Source organism: Mastomys coucha, unplaced genomic scaffold, assembly GCF_008632895.1.
Source record: "Mastomys coucha isolate ucsf_1 unplaced genomic scaffold, UCSF_Mcou_1 pScaffold21, whole genome shotgun sequence".
Lineage (NCBI taxonomy): Eukaryota > Metazoa > Chordata > Mammalia > Rodentia > Muridae > Mastomys > Mastomys coucha.
Window position 1 is genome coordinate 160530240 of NW_022196904.1, and position 5402 is coordinate 160535641.

Below are 5402 nucleotides of genomic sequence, written 5' to 3' on the forward strand. Positions count from 1 at the left end.
ACGGGGGAGGAGGAGGAGGGGGGAGAGGAAGAGGGGATGGGGGAGAGGACAGGGAGGGGTTGCTGCTAATACATAATCTGGGTATGGTGGTTTGTGATTGTAGTCCCAGTGCTGAGAACGTGACTCCCTGGGGCTCCCCAGGAGTCCCCCTTGTCAGCTTGCCTAGCCTTAAGTCTGCTTTCCAAAAATAATTATCTTTAAGTTAAAAACAAAATTTTATTTGTTTATTTTTCCTGTTCTACCCCCTCTAAAAACCAATAGAGAGAAGCCATGGTGGAAAATTTTACCTGAAACAGAGTTTTGAAGGTTCTGCAATGTGCTAACAGGAAACCTCCTTTGCATCTCTGGGATACTCTGCCCGGCTCATCAGGTCTGAGGGGTGTGTGTGGCAGGGCGGGCACATGACCATCAACAGTTCACATGAAATAAGAAAACCAGAGCATTTGATTACAAAAGAAAACACTGCAGGCTCTGACAGTTGGCAGGGAATTCAGAGTGGGGCTCTCCAGCCAAATCTTCTGCTGAGGCAAATTGCTTGAGTCAATACCAGCCTTCTTCCTCGCTCCACGGATTCTTGTCCAGTTCTTAACAGCTTTAGAATGGTCTTGTGCGTTTGCGCATGCGTGTGTGTGGGTGGGCATTTCTGGAGGCTAGAGGTCAATGTCAGGTGTCTTCCTCTATGATTCTTGATCTAATTTTTCGGAGCTCACTGATTGGCTAGTCTGGGTCGTCTGTGAGCTTCAGTGTCTCTCCCCAGCCCTGAGGTTGCCATATTTGCTCCTGGCTTTTTATGCGGTGCTAGGGATCCAGATTCAAGTCCTCATGCTTGTGCAAGAGGTTCTTTATTAACTGAGCCACTCCTCAGTCCAGAGGTAGAATGTTCTTATGTTTCGGTTGATGCCTTTATATTATTTTCTCTCCAGCTCCATTATGGCATATTTATCTAGTATTTTTGTCCAATAGCATGAGCTATTTGGATGTACTTGATTATTTGAGCCAACAAAGGGCCTGTGTTGCATATTGTGAAAGTGACAATTAATATAAGAATTATATTAAAACTACCAGTCAATTTTCACACCTATGTGCGTCAGTTTAAAAGTAGAAAACATAATATATTACTAGCCAGCTGCTGTTACCACTAATACCAAGGAGTCAACAGCCAATAACTCTAAAATTCAGTAGCACAAGAAATAACACATTTATTTTCCTAGGTTGTGGCTTTGTGGGTAAGCTAGAACTTCTCTGTTTATGTTGCAAGCCCGTTTGGCTTGTCCCAGTGCTTCTGGCTGCCATTGGACTTGCTTCAGACAGTCTACTTCAGAATCCCACTTGCTATCAGGGGCACCTTCTTCTCTCTGTTGAACACCAAATTCAAGAGGTCAAGTTGCATTACTACTTTAAGACTGGGACCCATGACTACTATCATTCATTGGTCAAACAATGTCATGCAAACAATCACACCCAGCATAGAGAAGTTCACATAAAGACTGAGTGTGATGGAATAATCCTGTAATCCTGTACTTGGGAGGCTGAGGGAAGGTAATGAGTCCCCACGGTAGCCTGGATGTATAGCGAGACTATAAATCAACAAAACAACCCCCACCCCCCACCCCCACCCCACACACCCCTCAACCCCTGCAAACAAAACCAGAAAAAGGCAAACAACAAACGCTTGACTTGGAAGGGAAACTGTCTTGAATCCTTGGCTTTGAATTCAAGATCTGTCTTTGGTTTCTTATCCACAGTGTTGTTCTTTGCCCCGGGCTCCTGTGGTACACCTTTAACTCCCTTCATCCAAAGCTCCTGGGCAGCTGTCCAGCCCCAAGACAAGGAAACAAAAGGGAGTCTTTGTGTAGGTCTCTGTGGGAGCTCTCAGAGACTTAGAGTACACAACCGCAGTGTTTGAATATAAGGTTTGTATTGGTGCCCCTGGCGATGGCAACCTGCACTAGGACTGCCCACTTCCCTTCCCTGGCGATAGTTACCGGAAGTGGGCAGCCAGTCTCAGTATCTCAGCACCAAGGTGTATCTCTCCTTTCTTCAGATTGCCTCCCGGCTGTCGTTAGGTCTCCAATTAATTTACAAAGTTCTGCAAGAGGTGGTTTTCAGCATTTATGCCGTCTTATTGTTTTCCCAGAGGGTCGGCTTCTTGGAGTTCTCTGCTTTGTCACTTAGTGAAAGTAACTGTGGTTGTTGAATAACATTCTAACCATAAAGTATCATAACTCATTCATCATTTCCCCAATTTTGAATACTTACTTTGCTTTAAAGGTTTTTGATATTTTAGATAAGATCATAACGAACATCAACACACTTAAAGCTTTTTTTTACTGATTATTTCTCTAGGATACATTTTTAGAAATATAGTCACTGGGTCTGAGGTATTTAATGCTACTACCAAGCTGTCAAAGGATTATATCTATTCCTGCTTCAATTTTATAACTATTCTTAAGTGCTGAATTTTTTCTGAAGCAGTTCTGTCACCGGCAAACACCTTATGAGAAATAATGTGTATTTTAACTTCTTAATTTTTTTAAAGATTTATTTATTTATTTCATTATATGGGTATACTGTTGATGTCTTCAGACACACCAGAAGGCAGCATTGGATCTCATTACAGATGGTTGTGAGCCACCATGTGATTGCTAGGAACTGAACTCAGGACCTCTGGAAGAGCAGTCAGTGCTCTTAACCGTTGGGCCATCTCTCCAGCCCTAACTTCTTAATTTTTAAAGGATCACTTTGCAAACTGCAATGCGGATTAAAATTTTCCTAGAATCTTTGGAAATACAGGACCTACTTCAGTCCATCCCCATCCCTTCCCCCCAAAAAGGAAGTAAAAGTGGAAATACAGCCAGAGGCTTTGGAATCACAGAGAAATCAGAAAACAAACAAACAAAAATCTAAAACATCAAAATAAAAACCCCAAACTTAAAACATCAAAACCCACTATCAGCACTAAAAACAAGTCCCGCCCCATCCCGCAAAACAAGCCCCGCCCCCACCACTTTCCACGCTTAAATTCCAATAAATTAATGTTAAAGATAGTCTTTCATCTAGAAAGGAAGCATCTTCAAATTTGTTATGCAGATATGTAGGTCTCTGCTACAAGATGTGTCGCTGTCTTTACAGGAACACTATGTGGTGTACGAGTGTGTCTAAGAATGTCTTCCACATTAAATGGATGTTCATCAATACTTTTTTTCAGTTGGCCAATTTAAAGATCATTCTTATTCTGAAACAGTAGAGTGTCTTGACAGATATTTGGATTGTATTTGATCAAGGCACTGGCTACTTCATAATGTGCTTATTATCTTCAAAATAAAGAATGAAATACTGTATGTTGGCATTTAGTCTAGACTCTGCCCACAGTTACCTGGCAACAGCCAGTTATGCCTGACTCAGTCTAAAAGGGGCCCCTTCCTCTCTTTCTTGCTCTCTTGCTTTTGCTCTATCCTCTTGCTCCTTCCCCCCCTCTCTCCCTTCCTTCCCCCCTCCACATGCTCAGTGCAAATGACCAGCCTCTACTCCTCTTCTCTCTCCCTCTTCGTCCCTCTCTCCCTCCTTCCCTCCCTCTCTTTCTCTCTATAGTATATCATCCTATGGCTGGTCCCTCAGGGGGATAGGATGCCTTCACATTGGGCCTACAGAGGCACTCCCTCCCCCACACCTTACCACGCCTCTACCAAACACATCCCTGGCTTCTCTATCTTTTTATAAAATACAGCACTGTGAATATGTCTTTTACATTTTCATGATTGAATGTTACAATTATGTGCACATTATTGTCACTGGTATAGTGGAGGACTTCCCTTTTTGTCCTCCACTTGACTAGAAGCAGGAGATGAGAGAACTGCCCTTCTTTGTCAAGAGCTCAGATATGCCCTGTGGGCTTGCTATATCTCAGGCCAACTCAATAATTATTTACCGAGAGAATATCTATTGTTCTACTCATTTTGAGAGCTAACTCAAACAAATTATTTGACCTAGCATATAAACTTGTTGTACCAAGGGCAGGGCTCCTGGCTGAGGCCAATGGCTCTCTCTCTCTCCTCAGTGTTGACCTATGGCTGCACTGAGCATTAGTTAAAAAGGAGGCAATGTGCGGGGCAATGGTGGCGCAAGCCTTTAATCCCAGCACTTGGGAGGAAGAGGCAGGTGGATTTCTGAATTCGAAGCCAGCCTGGTCTACAGAGTGAGTTTCAGGATAGCCAGAGCTACACAGAGAAACCCTGTCTTGAAAAACCAAAAAAAAAAGGAGGCAATGTATAAATGTAGGAAGGAGAAAATAGGCTGGTCAAGTAGAGAGAAGGAAAGGAGGAAGGAGAGAGAGAAAAAGAAAAAGGAGAGGAAGAAAGCAAGAGAGGAAGAAGGCAAGAGAGGGAGTGCAGACAAAGAGCAGGAGAGCAAGAGAGAGAGGAGGGGGCAGCCGCCCCTTTTGTGGTATGGGGCGTGACACGTTTGGCTGTGCTGTGGTCAGATGACTCGGGGTAGGGTCCAGCTAGAATGCTGGGAGCTTGGGGCATTGTCTGCCTGATAGAGCACATGTCTCCTGCAGGGGCAGCTGTGAGGGGTTGTGACTGAAACAGGAACCAAAGACTTGGGAGTTAAGGCCAAGCTCCTTCCACATCCTGCAAGCAGAAATTGCCCACAGGGGCTCCAGGACTCAAAATCAAATACCGACTGACCCTAAGTTACCTGAGGAGACCACTGCCCCACACTGCCCTACATAAACCTGCATAGAAATATAGACTACAGAAAGCGTCTGGTTGAGACATATGAAGCATTAAGGAAGAACATTGAATGTCATTGCTATTTTTCTAGATTGTTAAAAACTGATTTCACAGCCAACTGTCATCTATTTATTTATTTATTTATTCATTCATTCATCCATCCAGGAAGTGGTTGTCCTCAGTTTAAGTAGAATTACCAGTATTCTGATGAGGATAGATGCTCCACTATGATTTCTTTTTCTTTTTTTTTCTTAAATTTTTTTTTATTATTTAAATGTATTTTATACACCAAACATATTAATAATATTGAGTATTTTGAGAATCAAATAATACATAAAAATTTGTTCAACTTTTACATTCATATCCTTTCATGGCCTAAAAATATCATTAATGAATATTTAATACTATCCATAACTGAGGATCCTATATCTAATGTTGAATACTAAATTGTTTCAAAACATACAAAATATTCTTTGGGAGTTAAGCATTGTAAAAGAACATAAAATATTAAAAATGAATCATTAAGAAATATATTCAACAGCCCCTATATTATACAACCTGACATAGTGAGAGAGTATTTAAAATGCATTATATATGTGTACATTGTCTAACAATCAGTTTACTTAAAAAAGATTATCAGTGTTTCTAGAAAATAAATTATTTTATCAG

The 5402-nt window shown here is 41.7% G+C and overlaps 1 long non-coding RNA gene across 1 annotated transcript in view; it reads right to left on the reverse strand.

Moving 5' to 3' along the window:
• The window catches only part of LOC116101136, a 21168-nt gene extending 20608 nt beyond the window's left edge, over nt 1–560 (reverse strand). Inside the window, exon 1 of the long non-coding RNA XR_004122804.1 lies at nt 288–560. This is a non-coding gene — a long non-coding RNA (uncharacterized LOC116101136). The remainder of the gene's footprint in view (nt 1–287) is intronic.
• Between the last annotated feature and the right edge of the window lie 4842 nt (nt 561–5402).